Source organism: Paramormyrops kingsleyae, chromosome 14 (genome assembly GCF_048594095.1).
Source record: "Paramormyrops kingsleyae isolate MSU_618 chromosome 14, PKINGS_0.4, whole genome shotgun sequence".
Taxonomy (NCBI): domain Eukaryota; kingdom Metazoa; phylum Chordata; class Actinopteri; order Osteoglossiformes; family Mormyridae; genus Paramormyrops; species Paramormyrops kingsleyae.
In genome coordinates this window covers 5,823,245-5,834,047 of record NC_132810.1, presented here as the reverse complement: position 1 = coordinate 5,834,047, position 10,803 = coordinate 5,823,245, and positions in this window count along the sequence as shown.

Sequence of the window (10,803 nt, the reverse complement as noted above, 5' to 3'; positions counted from 1 at the left end):
ATTTAAATAACGAATATGAAATATTGTCACGATGCCCTACATTTAAAAACTTAATCAAAATTAATTCGTGTTATAAGGTGATATTTGCTATATTTGACTTTTCTTTCATACCTATATACATTTACCTCACCTGTGTGTCAGCTACACCAGAAAAGCGATAAAAGGCGCCATCTGGTGTTGAGAATTCACGACGGCGTGGCCATTTAAGTTCACATCTGTGTCATATGGAGACAGGTTCCCGTATTTACATTCATACTATGCATGTGCGACTGCAAAAAAAGCTCTGTATCTCCGACCGCAATGCGATTTTCAGCTCTGGACTTTACCTGCACTTACTGTGGTCGGGGCTGAAATCGTGTGGCCCCCCTTCCGTCAGCTTCTGTCACCCTAGCTGGTTTAACTTGGGTAGAAATGAAACTGTGGCTGGCTGTGGGGGCGGGTCGTTGTGGCACAACTCTGTCACCAGTTACAGGTCCCTCCAGACTGGGCTGAGGCTGCCTGTGTGTTCAAGGACAGTAAAGACACAGATGGCTGCAAAGGCTGCTGTCACCTATGGGCGGGGGGCCGGTGATTCAGGTAGAGCTTCTACCCAAATGCCATAAGACTGTCTAACACACACTAATGTGCAGTATTAATACTGAGCTGTGACCTGCTGTTAGCTCCCTGATTTTTGTAGTGATCTGTTCCATGTTTATCACTTGGCTCCGTTGCTTGCTTTTTATTATTATTTATTGTTATACTACGGGACCGTTGAATGCTTGAATCTGATTGGCTGACGAACGTTCTGAGGTGTGCAATTATTTTCAGGGAAACGCACGGCGAACGTAGTTCCAGGCAGCTCTCTTGACCGCATTACAGTTCCATATCACTTCGCATAGTTAACTGTAATAACGGAAATTAGCATACAGTACCTATACAGCACACAGGACTAACAAAAACAACATGACAGACGATTTTCCGAAAGTAAATTTTAATATTTACGGTGAATATGAAATGTGAATGTGTTACACACTCACACAAAAACGTGTTGTCAGCGCTGCCCTGACAATTTTATCAGTTAGCCTAGTGTAGCAACTTAAAGGCTAAGGAGACTAAGGGGGGATATGATTCAGGTCTATAAGATTCTAACGGGTCTGGATGCTGTTCAGCCAAATGACTATTTCAATATTAGTCTAAATACTAGAACTCGTGGCCATAAGTGGAAATTAGCGGGAGAACATTTTAAAACAAATTTGAGGAAGCACTTCTTTACACAGCGTGTAGTCAGAGTATGGAATAGTCTTCCTGCTATTGTAGTGGAAGCTAAAACCATGGGTTCCTTTAAATCAGAGCTAGATAAGATTTTAACAACTCTGAGCTATTAGCTAAGTTCTCCCCAAACGAGCTTGATGGGCCGAATGGCCTCCTCTCGTTTGTAAATTTCTTATGTTCTTATGACATTTCTCACTAGCGAGGTAATAACAGCGCTGCATCTTAAAGCAGACATACAGTTTAGAGACGGTGCTTCAGAACACTGTTGAGGGACACACAGATCGAGGTAGCCTAATTCATACAAGCTCTCTCTCTCTCTGTTTCTCTTTCTCTGTGTCTCTGTCTCTCTCGCTCTCTTTCTAATAACTTCATTATTAACTGCATTAGTCTGCTATCAACGGCTCAAGCCTCCATTGCCAGCTTTAAAATGACGTTTTGGAACTAGCAAAAGAGTCGTTGGATGAGATGCGGAAGAAATAATCCTACTCACAATAGCGATTTAAGTAGAAAAACCGGGCGAATCCCTTGAAATATATCATCTGATCGATGTCTTGAGGTGTGGCAACCGTAGTATAAGCGGAATAATTGACTCCGGACCGTTGAATTATTAGAAAAATAATGCACACCCGAGGTGTAACGCATCACCACCTCGGGTGTGCATTATTTTTCTAATAATTCAACGGCCCGTCGTCAATTATTCCTTACTTAATTCTGTAATCCTGCTGTAACATCTCTGCATTCTGCCCCCTGCACCTCTTCATATTGCTACTTTGTTCTGCCACGTATGACTTATATTGTTTCGTCCGCCGCGCAGACGAGCAGGCAAACAGAGGCGTGAAGCCGGTAATACTGGCAAACGGGGTTTATTGAGGACAGACGATGAAACACGGTAGACAGCATCAATGACGGATCTGGGGAAACTAACTCAGACACGGACTAAATACACAGGACAGGCTGAACCTAACAGGCAACAGGTGATTACAATCGGGAAGTAACACGAGGTAACGAGGGGGGCGTGGCACACAGGAGGATCGGACGAGCAGGTCATGACATATATGTTGTAAGACGTTTTATGTTGTTTGATATCTTGTAGTAGTGAGTGTTATGCACTTAGTTTTTTTTATTGTATTTCAACATCACACTGCTTTGTCTGTGGAGAAGGTATTCAAGCAAGAATTTCAATGTACATGCACTATATGGATAAAAGTATTGGGACACTTGGCTATTATGCCTACACGAACTTTTATGACATCCCATTCTAAATCCATAGACATTGACATGGAGTTGGTCCCCCCTTTGCAGCTATAACAGCTGCCACTCTTCTGGGAGGGCTTCCCACAAGACCAGTTCCATATAGTGCCTATGGATTTAGAATGGGACTTCGTAAAAGTTCCTGTGGGTGTAATGGCCAAGTGTCCCAAAACTTTTCTCCATATGGTACATGACAATGGAACTTTGAATTCAGAATCTTTTTACAGGAGGAGGGGCTGACTGCAGTTACATTTCTGGTTGGAATTGTCCTCCGCTCCTTATTTAAATCAGCCCCTCAGATGGGGCCATCTTGATGTTGACCTCATTCAACCTTCAAATTTGTTTCAAATGTGCCCTTCTGCATTAAACCTGAACATTTGGTGAATACTGTAATGTCCTGTTATTTTCAGCATCAGTGCCAGTCAAACCCATTAGGTCAGTGTTGGGCTACGCGTTTCCTCCTGGTTTCCTGACAGACAGGCTACATATTTGCTCCCTCTCATGTAGGGAGCTGGGAAGGAGCAAAAACATGGACCATCTGGGGTTTCCTGAGGGCTGGGTTCAGAAACACTGCATTAGGTAACAAGGGGACACATAGGGCACCAACTTGGCACCATGTGTGGTCTGGTGGTGGGGCTCGCCTTGGTCTTCACATGGGCATTGAGCAACACATTCAGATCACAGTACTGGTGCATGTCAGATCTGGTGGGTAGTGTGGTTGATGGCTTTGTGTGTACCCAGCCCTGATTTCACCGACGCAAAACCCTCCTTGAAAGCATTTCATACAAACTGATCATTATGATGACTGTGGATCATGTCTAGGTAGACTTCACACACGATCACAGAGACCTTGATTCTTTTCCACTGCTGAACCTAGGAGACTGGGGGTGGGGGTGGTATCCAAAACACACATGGTGCTGAAGTTGTGGACATGATTTATACTAAGTGCCTCCATCGCCTTTGAAAGGGAGCCTGGACTGGAGTGTTCTCAGGACACAGGTCTCAGGGGGCTTGTAAACTCAGTGGAGCCTAATAGAGGCCCAGAAGCCCCTCCCTCTCTCCCCGCAACACCCAGACGCCAGCCCTGGCAGAGCAGTCAATCTCCACCACGCCAGGATCAAAGAGTCACCGTGATGGGTGTAAGCTCTGACCTCTAACACCCCCTAGAGCTCAGCATTAAGCTCTGGCATTGCAGCTGCTTCTGATAAAGAGATCTGATCTTGAGAGGAGAGTCTGCTCCAGGTCCACAGACTGAGGTCTCTGGTCTGTACTGAACTCCAGGCTTAACCTCTATCTAGACAAATGTTTTGTGATTCCAGTAGCAGTGATTAATAATCAAAATGTACTGTACTGTGTGTAAAGTCCGTGTGACCCGATACAGGATTAGCGGCTCGAACATGGAGGTGGATGGACGTGTGGTTCTACGGGTGCAGTTCACAACTCGGCCAATAGAGGGCAGAAAAATACCGCATCTATTTATCCTGCTGCTGGATTTAACAAATGGCCGAAACGAGTAGCATTACAGGGAAGTTACTCTCAGGTAATTTGCTCACCTGCTGTCAGTCTGACACTCTGTCTCATCTTCAGTTTAGCTAAAAGCCTTTCCATTCATTCCTAGCTCAATTTAAAACGGTGCACAAACAAAAAATTAAGCCAAAGGCTGCTCACCCGTATCTGTCTAATGCACACAGTTGATGTGCTGGTGGAACTGGGGCTGAAACCAAAACTGGTTGCAACCCCAGGACAGGAAATGCTGCTGCACCTATACTCTTGACCTAACAGCTGCAGTCGAATGATCCAGTGAAGCTGAAAACTGTAAACTGCTCAGCAAAGACACACAGGACAGTAACATGAATGAGCCTCTGTGTTTGGCACATGCCTGTAATACACCCCTCCTTGCAGTCCCTGCAGATGTCAAGCTGGGGTTAGGGACTGCAGAGGCCCCCTGCCAATCGTGCACCCCATTTGCCTCCCCCACCCTGCCCTTCCTCAATTTTGGTGGGATTGTTTTCTTTGGGATCACAGACACTGTTTAGCAGAGCCCGTAGCTGGTATTTTATGATGGTTTTTGGGTTCCTTGTTCTCACCCAGCCTTTACTCTCGTTACCCAGCACTACTGCTGCTTTTACCATTCTGAGGAATTTCTACACATTCTACACCCTTTCACACACTCACACACAGTCGGGGGGAGGGGGGTATTGCAGTGAAGCTGAGGTGGAGATAGAGATCTAGGAGGGGAAAACAAAAAATATGATCAGCTCTCATGCTGTGTCTGTGTACGTGTGTGTGTGTGTGTGTGTGTGTGTGTGTGTGTGGAGGGGGGAGGGGTTGTAGTGATCTTGTTATGGTTATTTGGTATAGTAGGGACTGGGGGGGGTCGGGTTGCAAGGGCTGGGGATTGAGGGCTACGCAACGACCACTGAAGAACAAAAGAACGTAGACCTTTTAGACGGAAGTGACAGAGATATGCAAAGACGCTCCAGAAGCAGGGACAAGGAGCACTGCTGTAAAGGTACCTTTGGGTTCAGGAGGAGACTCACTGGGTGAGGATTCAAGCAGGAGTTTTCTTCATACCCACCCTGCAAAGTCGCCCTTCAAAGCTGCACCCTGGGCGTCCGGGAATCATCGCCATCTGCAGTCTCTCAGGTCCTGCTTCCTACTGCGGCCAGATCGGGCAGCTGCATCCTGGCCCAAACCTCTCTTCTGGAACTTGTCCAGGTTCCGCAGCTCGTGAACCTCCATCGTGGGCCCAGACTCTGTAAGGGGGGGCAGCTGGTTGTAGGAACCGGCGGTTTCAGCGAGCCGTCGCACCCCGTGAACCTTCTGCCGCACGCTGGGCGAGAAATGCGGTGGAAATGGGCAGGAAAGACGTGCCACCGTGAGCCGTGGTGAACGTGGAAACCGAGTGAATCTGCAACTTATTCCTGAGCTGCCGTAGGCTTGTGTCCATCATGTCTGCTTCTTTGAAAGGACACATGTGAGGAGTCTCCTGCAGACAGGGATATGCAGACATACATCTCCTCTTTTCTCCTGCAGACACACATCTCCTCTTTTCTCCTGCAGACACACATCTCCTCTTTTCTCCTGCAGACAGGGATATGCAGACACACATCTCCTCTTTTCTCCTGCAGACAGGGATATGCAGACACACATCTCCTCTTTTCTCCTGCAGACAGGGATATGCAGAAACACATCTCCTCTTTTCTCCTGCAGACAGGGATATGGAGACACACATCTCCTCTTTTCTCCTGCAGACAGGGATATGCAGACACACATCTCCTCTTTTCTCCTGCAGACAGGGATATGCAGACACACATCTCCTCTTTCACGTCGTGCCTCCAGGTTATTCCCACCTCTGGCCTTGCAGGCTTTTTTTCTTTTTTTTTTTAGACCAATGTGAGGAAAAAAAGCAAAAAAAAAAAGCACGGTATATAATTTACCGTCATAAAAGTTGATTTGGTGCGAAGTATCCCGTTTCACAAGACTACATGTCACACCGGCACTTTGACACAGTGGAAATACGATGCCTTAATTGATGTGGGGGTGGGGGGGGGTGGGGGTTGGGGTGGAGGGAGGGGGGGCAGTGAGAGAGCCCTCTTTGTGTGGGTCAACCTCTCTCAGACCACATTAAAAACACCCCCCATACATAACAAGAGTTTAATGAAGTGGGTAGGGGAGAGTGCTCTAACATAACAGCACTTGAAGGGGGTATTAAATATTCTGCACCACCCACCCCCCCACTCCCCACTCCTCCAGGCCACTCTGCCTGTCTTGAGTTTCACGTTCAGGTGAAAGGCCACATCAGCGCCCCGCTCTATGAAGCGCATGGCTGACAGTCCAGCTTACGTTCAGTCAGGGTATCGCCGCCACGCTGCCGCATGGGCCCCCGCTCTCTCATCCCCTGCTTGGGTGCCGCTCACCGCGGAGGGCCGGGCCTTAAGCCAGAACCTCCATCAACATGTCCTCTGTTACAAGAAGGACTTTGACACACTTACAGAGGGGCAGTGAGAGGGAGCGAGATGGAGCGGGGGGGGGGGGAGGCGCTGAACCCCCCACGGAGCAGGCCGGACTCTGCCTTCCCATCTGACGGCAGTGTGGGGGCCAGTAATGCAGTCCAGATGTGGACTGGTCCCCAGAGCCTGGGAGGCGTCAGGACTGCATTAAGGGCTCAGCGATAGGGAGCCTGACCGACACCCCCTCCCCCCAGACAAAAATGCAGGGTCCAAAGTGACACCGTGCGACCACCTCCAGACCAGGACAGACGCTCGAGCTGCAAAATGTCCAGCTTCACCACGCTGGCTGTAGATACAAACACATTCCTCTGTGCTGTGGCCTGTCAGCCCTTTGGGATGCAGTATTGATTTTGCAGCCTAGACTCCACACTGCCCCCTTGAGGGCAGGCACTGCCTCAGCAGCCCTATGCACCTCCTACTCACCTCTGCGCGGAAGCGGGAAACCAGAGAGCTGCGCTTACCCTGGTGCATGCAGGGTAACATATAGGTGAGAATCCATGAACTAAAAATGGCACCGGAAATCACAAAACTCACAGGGAGACTAAACACACAGCTATCACAGACACTGCTTACGAAAACCAAGTGAAACAATTGTAAATGAAATTGGTTGAAGCTCCATGCCATTTAAAGTGGGGACAAACTCTAACCTAAATCTAACCTAACTAAAAATTTTTTGGCCATATATGGTACAATACAATTCTTACCTGAGTGCTTCTTGCAGACTGTAGTGTCAAATCAACACGACACAATGATAACAGCCATGAAATATGGGAGGAAATGACATCACTGTAGGCAAAGAAAGGACGTTGATGCACCAGTCAGGTATGCAAGCATGCTGGCTTTGAGGAGTGTGCTGGGGGGGGGGGTTCTAGTTGGGAGGGGCCAGACTGAGGCTGGGGGCCTGAACAGAGATATCTCAGCAGATGGGGGCTGATGGTGATTTCATGGTTTGATCACCCGTGTCAGACCAGTACAGTTGATCACACCATAAAACTGATTATGGGATAGGAGAGAGAAAGGCCTGTTTTTTTGCAGGGGGGGGGGGACTGGGAGATCTTGTTGCTACCCATTTACACATGCGCCAGGGTTTTTTTTTTTACAAAAAAAAGCCCTGGAAAAGGAAATGGATCGCCTAACCACCCCGGCGATGCTGGTGGCCGTGGGGGAGGGGTTCCCACGCCGTCAGCTGGTCAGAGGTCCAAGGACAGGGCCTGGGGGTGTCTGCAAAATCCCCCCAGTCTCCCCGCTCTGAGCAGTTCTCTTAAAACCCAACATTGGAGAAGAGAAGGTGCCACTTTGCTGAGATGGTGTCACACCAACAGCAGCTCTGGAAGTGTAATGAGTCCTGCCCACCTGCTGTGACAAGTTCCCTTCTTACATTATTGATCCCCTTTGATTGAGAGCCTGCTCACCCACCCTTCCTTGCTCTCCATGAGACACACGTGTGGGTGAAAGCAAGCTTGGGGGGGGGGGGGGGTCACAGCACAGGGTCAGTCGTGTGGAGCCCTTCGAACTGTTGGGGGTTAAGGACCTTGCTCAGAGGCCCACCGGTGTCATCAGTCTGCTGGCACAGGGATTTGAACCGACCACCTCCCGGTCACAGGGACGAAGTCCTAACCTGCTGAGCCACATGCCACCCCAGTTACAGTAACAACTACAGAAACCCAGCTCGTTCAGCAATTCCTGCAGCCTTGCAGACTTTCAACGTCACCTCAGAGGAGCCACAGCCTCGATCAGTCAGCATTTCGGACCAGAGGGACCCCGTAAAGCTGAGTCCACTTGCTGAGATGCATTTTCAGGGAACTGGGGAAACCCTCCTGCAATGCATCATGGGAGGGGATAGACTGGGCTCAGCTGAAGATGGAGTCAGCATGCAAAAATGAAGGGGGCTGGGACCTGGGACTGAAGCCCCAACCTAATGCCTGTAAACCAAGCAAACACCCCATCAACACCTCCTAAAGCCGGCCTGGGCTGGGGGGTGGGCGGCTTTATGGAGCCGGCTGCTGGCTCATGGTCCTGGCGAAGGGGGGACCTTAAATACCAGCCCAAGGTCTGAGGCCAGCTCCGGGTTCGGCCCCTTCTTCATGACACAAGCCGGCAATTGGTGTTAAAAACCGGCATCACCTCTGGATAATGGAAAATGCTTTACAAACACAAGCTATTAAGTCTGGGAAAAGCATGTAAATCGGGGACTTATTTCTGGAACATTTCCCAACTAGACCAGAGTCATACCATCCAACCCAAGTGAACATCCAGATGAGCCACCAAAATGTCTGGAGTCTTCTGCTTTAAGTCCTACATTGACAATTAAATTAGGTTTACTGTATTTAGAAGGTTCAGTTAGCAGTATCAGATGTATATATACTTAAGATATTACCATAGTAACAGTAACTTGTTCTCTGCCAGGATCCTCATTCCAGACATTCAAGCGTTCATTCTTGTTTCAGTGTAAAACCTAGCAGGTGTATTTACAACAAGCCAGTTACAGAGTCATTAAGAGAAGTTCAAGTGCCATAAGGGCCCCAGATGTGGATGCCGCAGTACATCACAGGCACCAGCAGGTGGTGCTGTTGAATGTTCTTGGAAGCAAATGACAGGTCACCTCCCACCATGGACCCCCCCACTACCAGAGTCCCCACACACTTCCTGCAGCTGAGCCAGCTGTTATCAGTTACACGAGGCGGCACGAGCTTTGGTACAAACTGTCATTGGAGTAAAGGTGACAAAGACAGCATGGCACACTGTAGCACTGTCCCAAACACCTCGGCTTTACAGAACCTGACCCTCGACACTCACTCCCATTCCCACCGTGCACTTTTAATTCCTACCTTATGCCAATTTCTCCCATAATTCGCCTTAAAGCTCTTAAACGGTGATGGGGAAGTTACCCGCAAAAATAATCCATTACAGACGGAGGTGGAAAGTTGAATACTCTGTGACTGACTCTTTATAGTCAAGTGGTCGGTTGAAACAAAACCTTGGTCTGGATTTGTATTTTCTAGGCCTGAACTTTCCACCTCTGTCTGTAATGGATTACGTTTGTGAGTAACTTCCCTAAACGCTGCTCTTAAGGTGCACAATCAGTCCTAATAACTGTGCAAATCTGATTCCAGTGCGATTTGGAGAACAGGGCCGAGAGCAGAGGGATCTACACACGGCCGCGAGGGAAGCAGCTACTCTGAAGCAGGCTAATCTGTCAGATCCTTGCCGATCCGGGGACAGCATTTCCTGATCCGCAGCCGCCCTCCACTCCACATCTGAGGAAAGGGGTGCAGCTAGACTTTCAGAGCTCTGACGATGGCTGGGTGACACACAACAAAACCTCAAATACAAGTCGGGTGGCAGACGAGGGGGAGAGGAGGTACCCACGGGTTACACGGGTAACGAACAAAGGGGTAGGAGTACCTGGGAGACGGGAGCAGGCGGAGCTCCAGGCGGACATTTTCAGTTATCAGCAGAACGTGGCCCAAAACAGAAAGGGTTAAACTATAACTGAGGCCAAAATGGCTGCCATGCTTAACCAAGGCCAGGAAAGGCCATCAGCCCAAGCACAGCCGTGCGGTCAGGATTGTTTTGGGTGGGGCCTCAGGCCTGTGGTGGTCATGCTGACAGACTGAGAGTCACATCTGCTACCAACTGGGGGTGCTTGGGAAGACCACAAAATTACTGCTGGGGGGGGCGGGGGGCAAGCATGACCTCTGCAGTAGGAAGCTCTCCAAGCCAAACAGCTTGTCAATCCCATTCAGTTTGAGCCGACTTTCCTTTTAATGAGACCCATTGTAATAAAGACACCAATTCAATGCTTTTAGAGAGTCAATCTGGTTCCTATGAGTGCAGCGCCCCGGGTCCCGATGGGAACCCCTGACGGGGGGAGGGGGGCCACGTTCAGGCACTAATTCTCCATATTGGAACCAGCAGAAGGACCCTGCAGGCCCCTCACCCATACAATATCTAAACAACCCAGCAACTGGACACGAAGGAGACATTTGGCTTTAATCTGCCCCCTCGGAGGGGCTTCCCCCGCCTGGGTGTGCCGGTCACGGCACAGACAGGCAGACGAACACCGGCACAGCACGCCACACACGCAGCCAGCGCAAACGCCACACACGCAGCCAGCGCAAACGCCACACACGCAGCCAGCGCAAACGCCACACACGCACACATCCACTGTGATATTCCTATTGGCTTTGTGTCATCCATACGCCAATACTGTACGTCTCTGTTAGGGGGCAGGGCCTGGTCGATGACAGAGCACTGCAGATAAGGGGGGGGGGTGGTTACAGATGCT